At 37.6% G+C, this 13,805-nt stretch overlaps 1 protein-coding gene across 2 annotated transcripts in view; it reads right to left on the bottom strand.

The window, feature by feature from the left end:
- Positions 1-11,933, bottom strand: part of Glurb (metabotropic glutamate receptor B) — a 357,471-nt gene extending 345,538 nt beyond the window's left edge. For both annotated transcript variants that reach the window (XM_076783796.1, XM_076783795.1), the window contains exon 1: positions 11,309-11,933. The gene's annotated coding sequence lies outside the window, so the exon portion shown is untranslated. The remainder of the gene's footprint in view (positions 1-11,308) is intronic.
- Positions 11,934-13,805: the final 1,872 nt, after the last annotated feature.

Raw genomic sequence — 13,805 nt, 5'->3', positions numbered from 1 at the left:
AAACTATACTCTGCACGATGTTTGGGGGATTTCCTATTGCGCTATTCCTAGACATGATTGATCCACCGACTGAAACCAGTGCTTCGGTATTGGAAGCTCTCCAAAGCCGTGGTTTCAATCAGCAACCGTGAAATTCATTATTAAACTTTACGACATCAGTTCCAAATCACTCTGCATCCACTCCGAAAAATGTAATTTCTTTTCGATTGTACAAACGCTCCGAGCACTGCAATAAGTTACTCTTCACCTTCACCTCCCATGCTCTTCGTCCCACCCATTACTCAACTTTATATGTACCTTCCACTGCTATCTCCGTTTTCTCAGTCCATCTCACTTTCTCAGGGATCTTTATTTCCTCGTCTTTGTTCCCTGCTATATCCTATCCGAATCTTTCCCACCCTCGTCCTACGTTCTCCCTCCTTTTGTCGGCTGTCTTCATGTTAATTTAGCTCCCGCTCCGAGGTGAGAGCTTCTTATTCTCACTGTCCTCGCCCCGTTCCCCCCTACCCCTCAGATTGACCCACCCGCGAAACTTTCTTTTTCTACCTTCTATCTTCTACGACTAATTACATCGGTAAAATCGCTCGCTCCGTGGGCGATATCTTTGTGATTAATTAGGTTTCCAGTTGTCAGGGAACGGTAACCAAGGATTCCTTGATATTCCGGCTCCTGATGGTAAGTGTTTAATGAACGTAACCGACCAACAGTCGTGATTTATTGCCGTTTTACGCCGGTGAACCGCGGTTATCCTCAATGGGACGGGAAATGTATATTCGGAGTGATAACGTTGTCAGTTCCATAAGAAAACCGCGGATATTTTCTGCTTTGAGATTTCAGTTAACACTGATCTAATATAAATGGATGAATTAGCACATTAAGCATATACTAGCAATGAAAGTAGAATGTTTAATTCGACTTATTTGCTGAATTATATTTGTTTATCATTATCTTGTTGAATAAAGTCGGTGAACAAACTTTAAACGCTTGAAGAAAATTTAGTCGAGCCAGAAAGCGAGGAATTTACGAAGAAAAGTTGCATTCATATTACAAACAAATTAAAGTAAATACTAGAAACATGAAATTGCGAGAGTCGTTGGAATTTGAAAAGAAATTTTGTCTCATGTTTGAAAATTATTTCCTTTTATAAATGAATAATTGTCAGTTTAGAAAAAGAGTATAAATAGAAGGAATGAAAGTAGGGGAAGAATTGTTTATCGTAATAAGTAAATAAACGAATTTCCTGTTCATTATAATTAATTTTCTACACTTTAAACTAATAATCCACTTGTCCACAGCGGACAATGAGGATAGCAGCGAATAATTTTACCTTGAAGAGACTGACTATAATTTTCGACTCAATACAACTGGTACAATAGGTATTTCTCTGCCCGCAAACTACAACTCTGTTAACGCTAATGCTTGCAATGATCTGAAACAGGTTTCTCATTAAAAGAGCCTCAACGTGCAGTTTGTTGAAGAATTACGTAATTCTGTGAAAATGATCGTTGCCTCGTTAGGAGAGAAAACCCAGGATCAAAGTGGAAACTCCAACGTTTAGTGTACCTATGATATAGATAGAGAAATGAATTTTTCAAACTCCGTGCACGGGCTTGGTTTTGAGGAATTTCCCAAAATTTAACACGATTGGCTTTGAAGTGTACCGCTGCTCGGAAAAACATCGCCGGGCAAATTGGCTGACAGAATTAAAAAGCGCTTGGAGCTTCAAAATACTTTTTCTAAATCCTTGTGCAGTGGTTTTTCACAAACATACCTTTGAAATTTACCACGTTTCACGTGACTGTAAAGTGGTCTCTCTTTTCGTTATGAAATATTCAGAAATTTTGAAATAACGCTATTATTAAGTCGAAATTATTAATAAACTGGCGGACGTCTATTGATACAAGTAAATAAGATAGCAAGTTTCAAATGCAAAAACTTTTCAATTTGTTCATGACACGAATACTTTTTATAAAATTGTTTAATATTATTTTTCACGTGCACCAATACACAGAGGTGTATAAAATTATTGTTAGATTATGTATCCTTCGATCTATTTAATTTTGTAGTTTCGTGAGACGATATTTTTACTGATACTATTATGTTTCAAAGAGAGAAGAACTGTATGTGTCTGTATAAAAATGAGCAAAATTGACGACGTTTTCTGTAGACCTCGTTTGTACATATTTCAGGGTTTTCATTTTAGGGATTTCACAATGCCATTCGAGGAAAAATTAATTGCTAGGTAAAGCCGAATATAGCATATTGTTTCGTAAACTCATCCTTCAAACTTCGGAAGTTGATTGTACAACGCTACGACCAGAGTTCAACAGAAATCGACATTTTTCATTTCCTGAATTGGGGGAAAAAAGAATACGCATGTAAGTTTCGTTTCGTTTTTTGTACCGTTGCACTTGTGAAGGAAAAAAGTTTCCTGACTGTGCAATTCAGAAATGGACGAATTTACATGAAAAAATATGTAAAAAAATATAGACACGTTTTTGTACGGAGCTCCAAATAAATCAATGTTAAAGATTCATTGGGTACGCGTATAACTCGACTGCACTCGAAACAAGTTTTACGTGAGTTTTCGTTTATAAACATTGCCGATAGCTTTCAGGCTTTGTTATTCTGGAGGTATGCCTATGTACACTGAGAGCTATTGGTTTCAAATTGTCGATATATTGGTAGAAATATCATTTACAGTGCTGGATAGAGTTTTCGAGAAATTACAAGAAACTTATAGAATCAATTTTGGTAAAATTTTGAAGTACAGAACGACATTTCTTCCACATCGTATTTTTAAAAAACATCGAATATAACAATTCATTATTACAATTAATGACGAATGATTTGTAAACGTACGAAATAAACTTTGCTAGATATAGCACACTCAATATCCATAATATTCACAACTAAGCACTTGAAAATCCTCGTGACATTTCTGAAGCACACTTTCAAGTATCAAGCATAAATGTTTGAGCTGACATAATTGGAAAATAAATTTCAGGTCTCCTTTGACAGAAATATCCACATCACGTTTGAAGTTCTTACGCAATAAATAGTTGAAATTATTGAAGTGTGTACTACTTAAAATTTGAACAAACGTAATACTCTACTAGGATGGAGTATCATAAAGTTTCAGTGAAAATATCTGGTACTGCCAGGCACAAAAGTATCGTAGTAAAATATTAAGGCAAAAATTTAAGCACTTTTTTTTTAGTGATGTTTCTACAACTGGCGCCACTGATTTTATAATATTATTCAGGTTTTTTTGTAAAAAAACTGGATAAAATTGATATCAAATTCTGGTTAGCTTCCTATGTAAATAGGAAATATATGTATAGCAAAGACGGAAGGAGAGAATCTTCAGTTTCCACTGTCCTAGAACAGTCTTACAACGCGTATTAAAATAGTTAAACTTTAGAAGCGTGCAGTTCCGAAACTACTAGTGCTTTATCCATAATTAAGCAACCGTTAGATGCGGTAAAACCTCCCCTTTAAAATGGTTTTTGTTTTTCGGCGATCCGACTCTCCGTTTCGGAGATATCGTAATTTATGTGAAAGGTAATTTTTTAAATTCCACTATTCACGCTCTGGCCGCCTTAGAAACGTGTATTAATGCATATTAAAAATACTAAAACTTTGGACGCGTGCAGTTCCGAAACTACTCATGCTTTTTGCATAAATGAGCCGCCGTTGAAAGCGGCAAAGCTTCCTCTTTAAAATGGTTTTTGGTTTTTGTCGATCGGACTTCCCGTTTCGGAGATATCGTAATTTATGTAAAAGGCAATTTTTCTAATTTGACTGTCTCTGTCTCCGTCTGACGCGTCGCGACGGACCTCTCTTTCTCGTACGTGACTCGTGACCGAGTGACTGAGTGACCTAGTTTCTCCGAGCACGTGCTGGGCAACGACCTTGACAAGGCCGTAGTAAACAAACGCTTCGAACCCTTCTATCACCGGAACTAGCCACCGCATCGACTTGAAACTAAAATCGCCATATCTCCGGAACTAATAAAGCTATCGACTCGCACAAACGCTCATTTTAAAGGGCATTTCATCCTCTATCTAATGATCATATCACCTACTATAATTTAGGCTATCTTCTATGTTTATTTTGGCATTTACTTTGACCATACATTCCTAAAGAAGTTTCAGCAATTCCTACTGATCGTTTATTTAATTGAAAATTAATTTAAATTTAAATACAGAATGCTTGCGTAATTACTAGCCAGTACTTTTCCTTAAATAATTGTTTTCTCTTCTGTCCGATGAAAATTAAAAAATTTGTTATACATACTAGGCAAAAATTAGAAGTACGTTGCCTCGTAAAATAGAAAAAGACATACTGGTCGTTTGACCAGTCATGTTAGAAATGCACTTTCGTGCTAGAATTTTGTTGATGTCTCCAATTGTTCAATTTTTCTATTAAATTAGTCTCGAGATTTAAAGAAACTTTTACTTAAAAATAGGAAATGTAATAATCTTTCCAGAAAGAAACAAAGTTAATATTTTTAGATCCTCATCGAAATATTTCGTCAACTGGGCAGTCGACGCGTTAAAAACGACATACACCTCTGATATTTATGGATATTCCGCCAATATGGAGGATCGATATCCCTTTAAGACCACTTTACAATCGCCCAGCGTTCGTCCAACAATAGAATGCAAATTATACGACATTTATCGTTGGACACCAGCTGCGAGCTCTTTTGGAAAAAATGTTTGTTGTATTATAGCGTGTCACACCGATCCCCGTGTCGCCTCGATGCAATACTCTCGCTTGTATCGAGGCCAGTAACGAATGTAAATCGGGTTTGTCGGCATTGTCGCGCTTGGATATGGTACAAAGAAATTATTCGAACGTTCCCTCGACTATCGAGCAATCGCGAAAGCGCCAGCCCGTACATTAGCGTTAAATCACTCGATGCCGCGGCGTAATGGATTTCATGCGAACGGAGTCAATGCACTCTCTTTCTGTTCGTTCCGATAGGAATCTAATATCTCCCGAGTAACAGTGCGGTAAGAATTATGGCGAAATACCAGCGTGTTCGGTCAAACGTGCTCGCCACTTTCCGCGGCCTTCTTTTTACCCTGCCACGCACTCGGAATTTATGGAAACGTCGATGGGTTCGAAGGGTTCGATAGGCTTCCCGCGATTGAATTATCAACGTGTCCGGGTGGCTTTAGCGTAACGACCATGCCGTCGTTCCATTTACCTATCTTCGCAGCTCCTTGGAACATTAATTGCGCTCCCCCTTCCGTGATTGCCAAGCCGCGTTAAACGGAAGCACCCTCGACCCCGGAGATCGTTATAAATTGAACAAACAACCGTGGCTTTTTTCTTCGATGGAAGTCAAACGTGTCGAGGAGATTCTTGGCTCGATGGAACGACGGAAATCGTATTAGGACAGCCCGGAAAACATGGCTGATCAGAATTGATAAACGTTGAATTTATTTCAAACGTTTCGACTACTAAGTTTCGTGATACCCCTTTCTAGCAGAAAATGTTTAATTCCATCCAGAAAATTACTTCGAGGATTATTTTCGTCGTTGATGAAAATGAAAATTATTTCACGGAAACTTTGTACGCTTAGAAACGAAACTCCACAGAAAATGTTGTATTGTATATGTTTATTGTATATACTTGTTTATAATAAGCTCCACCAGAAACAATCATCGCCGTAGAGTGACAAGTACCACTAGTTTTAGCGTAGAAATATATCATAATTTTTTAAATTTCAATCTTACGTCTCACGAAAGTCTGTTAAAAGTACTGAAACTTTAGACGTGTGCAGTTCTAAATTTACTAGTGTTTTCTTCATAACTAACTCAATGTTAGAAGCGGTTTCCCTTTAAAGTGGTAATGTTTCTAATTTGACTGTCTCTGTCTCCGTCTTACGCGTCGAACCTCTCTGTCCTTCGCACGTGAATCGTGAAAGTTCATTGACCTCGCGACGTAAACAATGAAAAGTAAAGAAACGCTCGAACCCTTATATCTCCAGAACTAATCAGGCTATCGACATAAATGAACTCCCGTTTAAAGAGCATTTCACCCTCTATCCAATGAACATAACAACTATGATAATTTCTACTGTCTTTTACGTTTATTTTGTCATTCACTTTTACAGGGTATTAATCTTAATGGTCGATTTCTTTCTAATCTGACAAAAAAATGTTTGGAATAAAAGTTAACGAGCACTTTGAGAAGAACACAGTGCAATAATAAAAATTTCGAAAAATTGCAAATGAAGAGTGTAAATGTACTCGCTATGTTCGAGTAAGTGATATTTCGCTTAACGTAATTAGAATAACAAAACAGGGAACTTTTATGTCTTCGTGTTGCTAAACAGTGACGTAAGAAACTCCATCAATTTTAAATAATCGAAAGTGTATTGCTTAATCGCGCCCGTCGTGGAAGACAGTGCTTCTAAGCCACCGTTTCTTCGAAGGTATTACCTGTCTATGCGTACAAGGTGGACGTAATAAATACCCCCGGCTCTGCTTACGTTCCAGCTATTCATGATTTATGAAAACAGCGTGAGCCTTCGGCATTTGTCAGGTGCTTTCTAACGAGCTCAAGAGCCCGATACCATAATGCAGCTACTAATTCCAGTGCTTCCACGTACCACGTTCGTTTCCAACGCCCGATGATCTCGATTTTCTGTATCCTCGATTCCATTTAAGCCGTCCATCACGATTCAATTCCTCGCGCAACGTTGCAAGAACAATTTGTCGAGTCCTAATTCCCACATTTATTATTACCGTCTACGCGAAATGCAAACGTAAACGATGATCCGATAGACACTGACGTATATTCTGCTTACAAAAATGACAGATCGACCGTACACGTTCCATTTGTGTTGTATTATACATCCAAGGTATAATTAGAACGCGGATCTATGCAATTCAGGAATGCATACATGCACACTTCAATCTCAAATAAGGGCATATTCCGCGTCCTTGCATCGCATAACTAGATGTTCGTGCATCAGGCATCTGTGGCATATGCAAAACTCAGCAATCCGTTCATAATGTCATTATTGACGTTCCTGCAATCTATCTCCCCCTCTGTTGCAAATTTTAAGTCCTGGAGAGGGAAACTCGAAATTGCATGTCGCGCTAGATCAACGATTAGAAGCAGTAAGAATTGATTTATGTTCCGTAAATTTACGATTGTTTTCTTAAACAGTTTGCATTCGACATTGCGCTTCTGATTTGTGCGAAATTTTAATGCACTTGTGCTTGAACATTGGAAAATTTATAGTCAGTGGTTTCCGTAAAGTCAACAAAATTTCTCCAGAGGATGTTTGCGTCGATATTGACATTTTAAATATCTCAACTTTTTTTTAAGTAATAATGAAAAAGATTCTTTGTATATAAAATTCTTTAATATTCAACCGAAATTCTAACAGCCTTAATTTATAGAAGAATTTTTGCTACGATTTAACATTATATCAAGAAATTTTTCATACGCTTTTATAACGAATTGATCAGTCCATCGCACACCTTCAATAGATCCTTCACTCACGAACGATTTTGTAAAATTAAGTCGTGCAGAAAATATTGCTCCAAATCTCTCGAGTATTTTTTACATTTTATCCAACCTTTGATTGACAGAGATTTTTTCCATACAACTACGAAAAAAGTCAGTGATTATTATACGTTCTTGCAGTGGTAATACTTTGTATCAAAGTCAATTTTGAAGTATCCTTTTAAAAATTCATAACATATTAGATTATACTTCTTATAATCATATATTTTGAAGACCAATTTTCAAAAATATAACACTTTGAAATTAATTTCCATACAGTTAATTTTAACTTTGTGATAATTGGTTCGTAGAGAAAATAGATAAGACTATATTTATGCATTTGATTTATGTGAAATCAAGGATGCATTGACAGATTTTAAATATTACACACTTCGAAAAAGTATAAATCAGAATAACAAAGTAAAAAAGACTGGGAACGTGGATGGTACTGTAATTGAAACGAAGACTTTGCAAACGAGATACTCGAAAACAGTCAAAGGAAAAGCATCTCGTTTTAGTCTTAAGAGAAACTTCAGCTACAAACAAGGTTTTGTTGCAAGGTGGAACATACAGTTTGTTATTTCGTGTTTTCCTATTTCCTAGGATACTTAATCTTTGTCTTCATTTTGTACCTACCAACATTTTCCTTTACGCGAATATCTTGTCAGTGAGGTGGTTTCTTATCTTCAAAGAAATACTTCCATACTCTATCTCAGAGAAAATGTTTTGTCGATCGTGTAACATTTGCTCCTTCGAACCGTACATTTTCCTCGCCTGACGTACTTTCTACACCCCCCATATTCAAATATACATACATGTTACCGTAGAAAGCCAGTTTACAATTACCAGTGTTTATCTTTACTAAATCGTCCAGCGAATCAGTATTTTCGTTGCTCATCATTTGTGTTGTTTACATTCGTCGCGAAAAGTATGTTTACACGCTTCAAAATTCTCTGTTTAGGCTTTCCTTTGTTGCAAATAAGCTGTGCACAGTTGTTGGTTCTCGGAACGCTTTGTCAGTGTTTCTTGAAACGGTTCAAACAATAGAAGCATGTACTTAGTGTAGAACACACGCCTAACAGTTATTTACTTTACGAAAAGTAGGCTGGCACGATATTTTCAGCGGTATTTTACTAGTAACTAGTTTGAACGCTCCAAAATCTGTTACTGAAGAATAATTATCGGCGCCTTTCTTGTACAATTAGCTTTGTTTTATTGGAAATCGAATTGTTGGTTTACTCCGTGACAGTAATTTGACAGTGGCGTAGCTGGCGACTCGGTGAACCGTTTGTCAAAGCGGTGGCCAGTTACGATCATGAATTAGTCAAAAGCCAGCGTGACAATTTAGCGATTACTCGCGCTGAAACGATGTTATTTCATAACGAGGCTTGTAAATCTATTAGACAAAGTCGACTGTATTTCCACCAACTTTCCACGGTCATGTTTTATTCAAATGTCGCTTCCGTCGACAAGTGTCTGTTGACAAGTAGTTTTATATTACCGCGATCCTGAAGAGACTTTTACTACGAATCGCGGTATTCAAACTCGATTTAACGATCGAGAACGTTAAAATTGATGAGTGTCTGTTTCACAATTGCGATAGGTGGATAGGGTTGTTTAAAAAATTCAATCTCCGTTTAAAAAGCGTCGTTCGACGTGTGATTCCATGTCGTGATTGCAATGAAATTTAAATCCCCGTTTGTTTGTGACTCGTGCGCCGATCATATGGCCGCAACAAAGTCATTAACGATCGGTTCGAATAACTGGAACTGACAGACCATTTACCGGGAATAATTGGACACTTTTGACGGACTGTCGACTGGCTAATAAGATTTGTCCCTGCAGTGGTTTGTCGATCGATACAATTTCTATTCTACGAAACTGGATTTTCGAAAGACAATGTTTGATTATCTGTGTGGACAACAACGAAGAATGTCGAATTGTCCAATATTTTAATGTAGTTAAATTCATCGACTGTTCTTAAAAAATACCAATTTAGAAAGAAAACAAAAAGTTCTTTTCTTTTATATCGTTATGAAAATAAAGAAACTAATTTAATTCGTATTTATTAATATTGTATCGATATATTGTTTTGTACACGATTTAAATAATCATAGAAACGCCTAATGTGTCCGATTCCGTACAACTTTTATTTTTCAATTTAATATGTGTCATTGTATCGTTTCGATCTCGTTATTATTTGTGGAAAATTCTTGCGATCGGAACTGATTTTGATCATTAACAGAGTATGTTCGAATAATAGAAGCTATGATAATAATAATACGGTCTGGTTGGATGATAGAGCTTTCGCATAAAAGGATGCACATATAGTAAAATATGTGAATTCATCATTCGAGGTACGGCTAATGGAAGTTCTATTGTAGATTAAGAATTGAATGGCCAGTTCATTGCAGATCGATATTCATATGAGTTTCCTTTATCAAATACTGAATAATAAACATTTCTAGAAGCTAGTGATAACAGGAGTAATAGTAATGTAAATAGTGAGACGGATAATAATAGCAGTAATTAGGTTCACGTAAGATGAAATTGCAAGCTACTCTTATCATAGCTATTAAGATCGTAATATCAAATATTAATTAAATTTATACTAACAGTAGTAATAGTAGTGGAATATTAATGTAAATGGTAAGAGAAATAATTATTCTAACAATAATAATAATATTAAAACTCATGGTCTTTATTGTTGACTTAGTTAATTTAAAATGTTCGTGACTAACAGACTGAAAAGTTTCCACTACAAAAATATTTATACTGTTGTATCATAATGACACTGTAAATAGGAGTAAAACTCGAACAAAAATAACAGGAATAATAATTCTCAAAGGCATATATAATGATAAAATTGCCATTACTGCGAAAACTGTACTATTAGATTTGCCTGACAGTTTAATACTAACGAAATTATAAAGTTATATTAAGCGTATCTCTCATGTTATCACGTCGGCGTAGCGAGTTTTTTAACTCAATTTTTGAAACACCCACTAATAGAATTTTGGAACGTGATAATAACGACACGTTTACAAATATGAATAATAATTATGATTCTGCTAAAACTAATAATAATTTTGATCAAATGTAATGATATCAAATAGTATGATATGTTTAGCAACGTTTGAATTTCTTCGAGAGGGTTTCCAATTTCATCAATGCACAAAACACGCGTGTAATAGAATAGAGTTCGAACACGATCGAAATTATTCATCTGTCGCATCCGCGTGGCAAGGACGACGTATCGCGTCCATTCGTCCAATGTCAAGCCTTAAAAGTATCGTTGACGATATAATGAACCGAAACGCCTCGTGGCCCGCGCTTTTCCCTCGACGGTTTTATTCAATTCGACGGTACACAAAACCGCGTCGGATCGGAAGTAGCGACCGACGAGACAGACAAAAGGCACCGAAGTTTCAATTAACGGGAAACACGGCGAAACGATATTTTTTCACGGCTACGTCCTTGGCAGCGCGAACGTCCAATTAGTACCGCGCTAATTAAACCGTACGATGGAGGGAAAAATTCGAAATAAAGAAACGAGTTGTCCCGCCGGGGACCTGAACAACACGGATCGCGACAGATCGACCGTACGGTAAAACAAAGTCTCGCGAGAATTTATTCGACGAAAGCCCCCCACCCCCTTCCTTATATCCTAGCGATCCTGATCTACCAGGACTATCCGGGAGCTCCCATCGAAGGATCACTCGTAAAACCAAGGATGAGGAAGTTGTTGCTCCCGTCCCAAAGGGGTAACACTCACCTTCAGTTCGAAGTTACCCTCCTCCTGACCGTAGTCGCGTTTCCCTCGACGCAACGGTGCTGTTTCATCGTGGCTTTTCGCAGTTAACGCGTCTCGAGCTATCAACGTTCACTCGACGAGGGACCAACCACGGGACATCGACGATTCTCGCGATCAAGCTTCACCGTTCGATCACTCGCGTGCTCCTAATTCGACCGGCACTACCGCGGATCGATTCACCCGGGATCGTTAAACTCGACTCAACGCCGCGCGGCGGCCGCGGAACATCGACGCTCGCGATTAACGGCGCGAAATTTCAACGTTGACGGGAAAGTACTCGCAAAGTTCCCGAGCGGAAGGACAACCGTGGAATCCACCATTTGGGATAAATCTCGAACTGCTCCGCGTTATCCGGAAATTGCACTCCGAGAGTCGCGTGACCGATGGACGCGCGTCGAAATTTCACAGTAGCGACGCGTTGGTTCGAGGAATTTTTTTGAACGCAACGACGCTCCTCTTCGTTTGCATCGATCCGTTTCGAACGCGGAATCGTTCAGGTACCAGCGTCTCGAAGGATCGTACGGTGATTACAACGTACGAGATCGAGGATACCCAGCGCGATCTACGGAGAGAATTCGAGCTAGGGTCCAACCGAATGTAGCAGCGCGCGTCTACTGAAGGAACTTGTGGAGCGAGGGCGCCGGCTTGGACCGCATCAACCCCTCTTCCCAGCATCCCGCGCGTCGCGCATTCTCTTATCAGAGCGTGCCGTTCCGGGATTTCACGCGAAAACGCAAAAACCTCGGCGAATTTAACCAACCGTTCCCCGGAATTCTCCAAGGGCGAACGGCCATCGACGAAGAGACACGTTCTTCGGGGGAGGTTATGATTCGGACGAAAAATGAACGTTCTTCGCGAATTTTTATGGAGGAAGTAAAAGGAAGTTCGAAAGTAAATATTTTTGCATTGAATTAACTAACACTTATAGTATCAAGCCACGTTTTTATTTATGGAATTTTTGGACAGAGATTTTTGAAACACTATTTTAGGGGGAGGTTCTAATTCGCACGAAAAATAGACGATTTCGCAAATTTTAATGGAAGAAGTAAAAGGAAGCTCCAAAATAAAATTTTTTACATCGAATTTACCAATACTTATATTATCAATGCACGTGTTTATTTACGAAATTTTTTTAAAAGTGATTGACCAAAGATTCTTTCAGAAGAAGTTCTAAGCTGAACGAAAAATGGATGTTCTTTACAAATTTTTATGGAAGAAGAAAAAGGAAGTTCCAAAATAAGTATTTTTGCGTCGAATTTATTAACATTTTTAGTATCGACCCACGTTTTTATTTTTCATTTACGAACAGCGATTGACCAGTGAACCAGTAAATAAGGGTAGTTTCTTTAGCCCAATAGATCATCTCGAGACATTTTTGCATAATTCTTGAACGATAAGAGATATTGTCATGAAATTCGGAAAAAATATAAAAGAAATAATTTGAAAGATAAAAGCATTAACAATTTTCTTTTCTTTTATTCAATTATCAAATCTTAAACTTCGTGATCTGAATTTTGTACCTTCTTATTAGATGATTTCTGATTGGTGTTACTCTGATAAATTTGTGAATTTGCCAAAAAAGATGCAAAATAAAGAATAATTGAATAAGTGATCAAATCTCGCCTCTAAGAACTCCAAACAGGTCAGTTTTTCGTCTCAGGCAATAATAGTGTATCGCTACTAGTCAATGGTAAATAATTCAAAGCACGGATAAAAAGTTTTTCGGGTGTCCAGAAAGTTCATAATCCACGGGACGACAGAATTTGGAGTTCTAAAGCCTCTGAATGGTCTGAAATTGTAGTCCGTAGCTACAGTACAGCTTCAGTTATGGTACAAGGCTGGGATTTGCGCCAGCTGGAAAACTACCCTGATTTACCTCGGTCGAAGAGTGAAAATCGATCAAAATACGATTCGTTGGACTGTTTTGAAAGCTGTTTGTCTTTCTCTAAACTCAACAGCATTTTCGAGAGCAGGATCGAATATTCCAGCAGAACTGATCGTGTGCTCATAATACGAATGCAATCCAATAATGGTGTCGGGTTCAATTTCCCGCAGTTCATCAACTATGAAGAATGGTCGCCCAATTTACTCGACCTTAATCCGACGGATTACAGTGTGTGGTTCATTTTACATGAGATGGTTTCTAATCTCCACAAAGATTTGCAATTAATAAAGATGTTCTTACTCGTCTGATATATGAAAATAATCTAAGCTTTTCCGTGTGTTTTTGCGTGTCATGAATTTCACCAAAATATTAGCGAACGATCTAAAGTTTTCTCTCTACGAATGAAAATCAAATCAACGATGCAATTCTGTCGATAGTTAATCTTACTAATTGCACAGTTATTTCGATCTGTTACATAGAATTGAACACAAAAATTCTTTAATAACTAGAATAAAGTGTATTCTGTATGGTGGTAATAGCATTTTTTATTTCTTGCTCGAAATTGGTCGACGA

Source organism: Colletes latitarsis, chromosome 2, assembly GCF_051014445.1.
Source record: "Colletes latitarsis isolate SP2378_abdomen chromosome 2, iyColLati1, whole genome shotgun sequence".
Classification (NCBI taxonomy): Eukaryota; Metazoa; Arthropoda; class Insecta; order Hymenoptera; family Colletidae; genus Colletes; species Colletes latitarsis.
The sequence above is the reverse complement of the archived record's forward strand: the minus strand, read 5'-3'. Positions and strand labels throughout refer to the sequence as shown.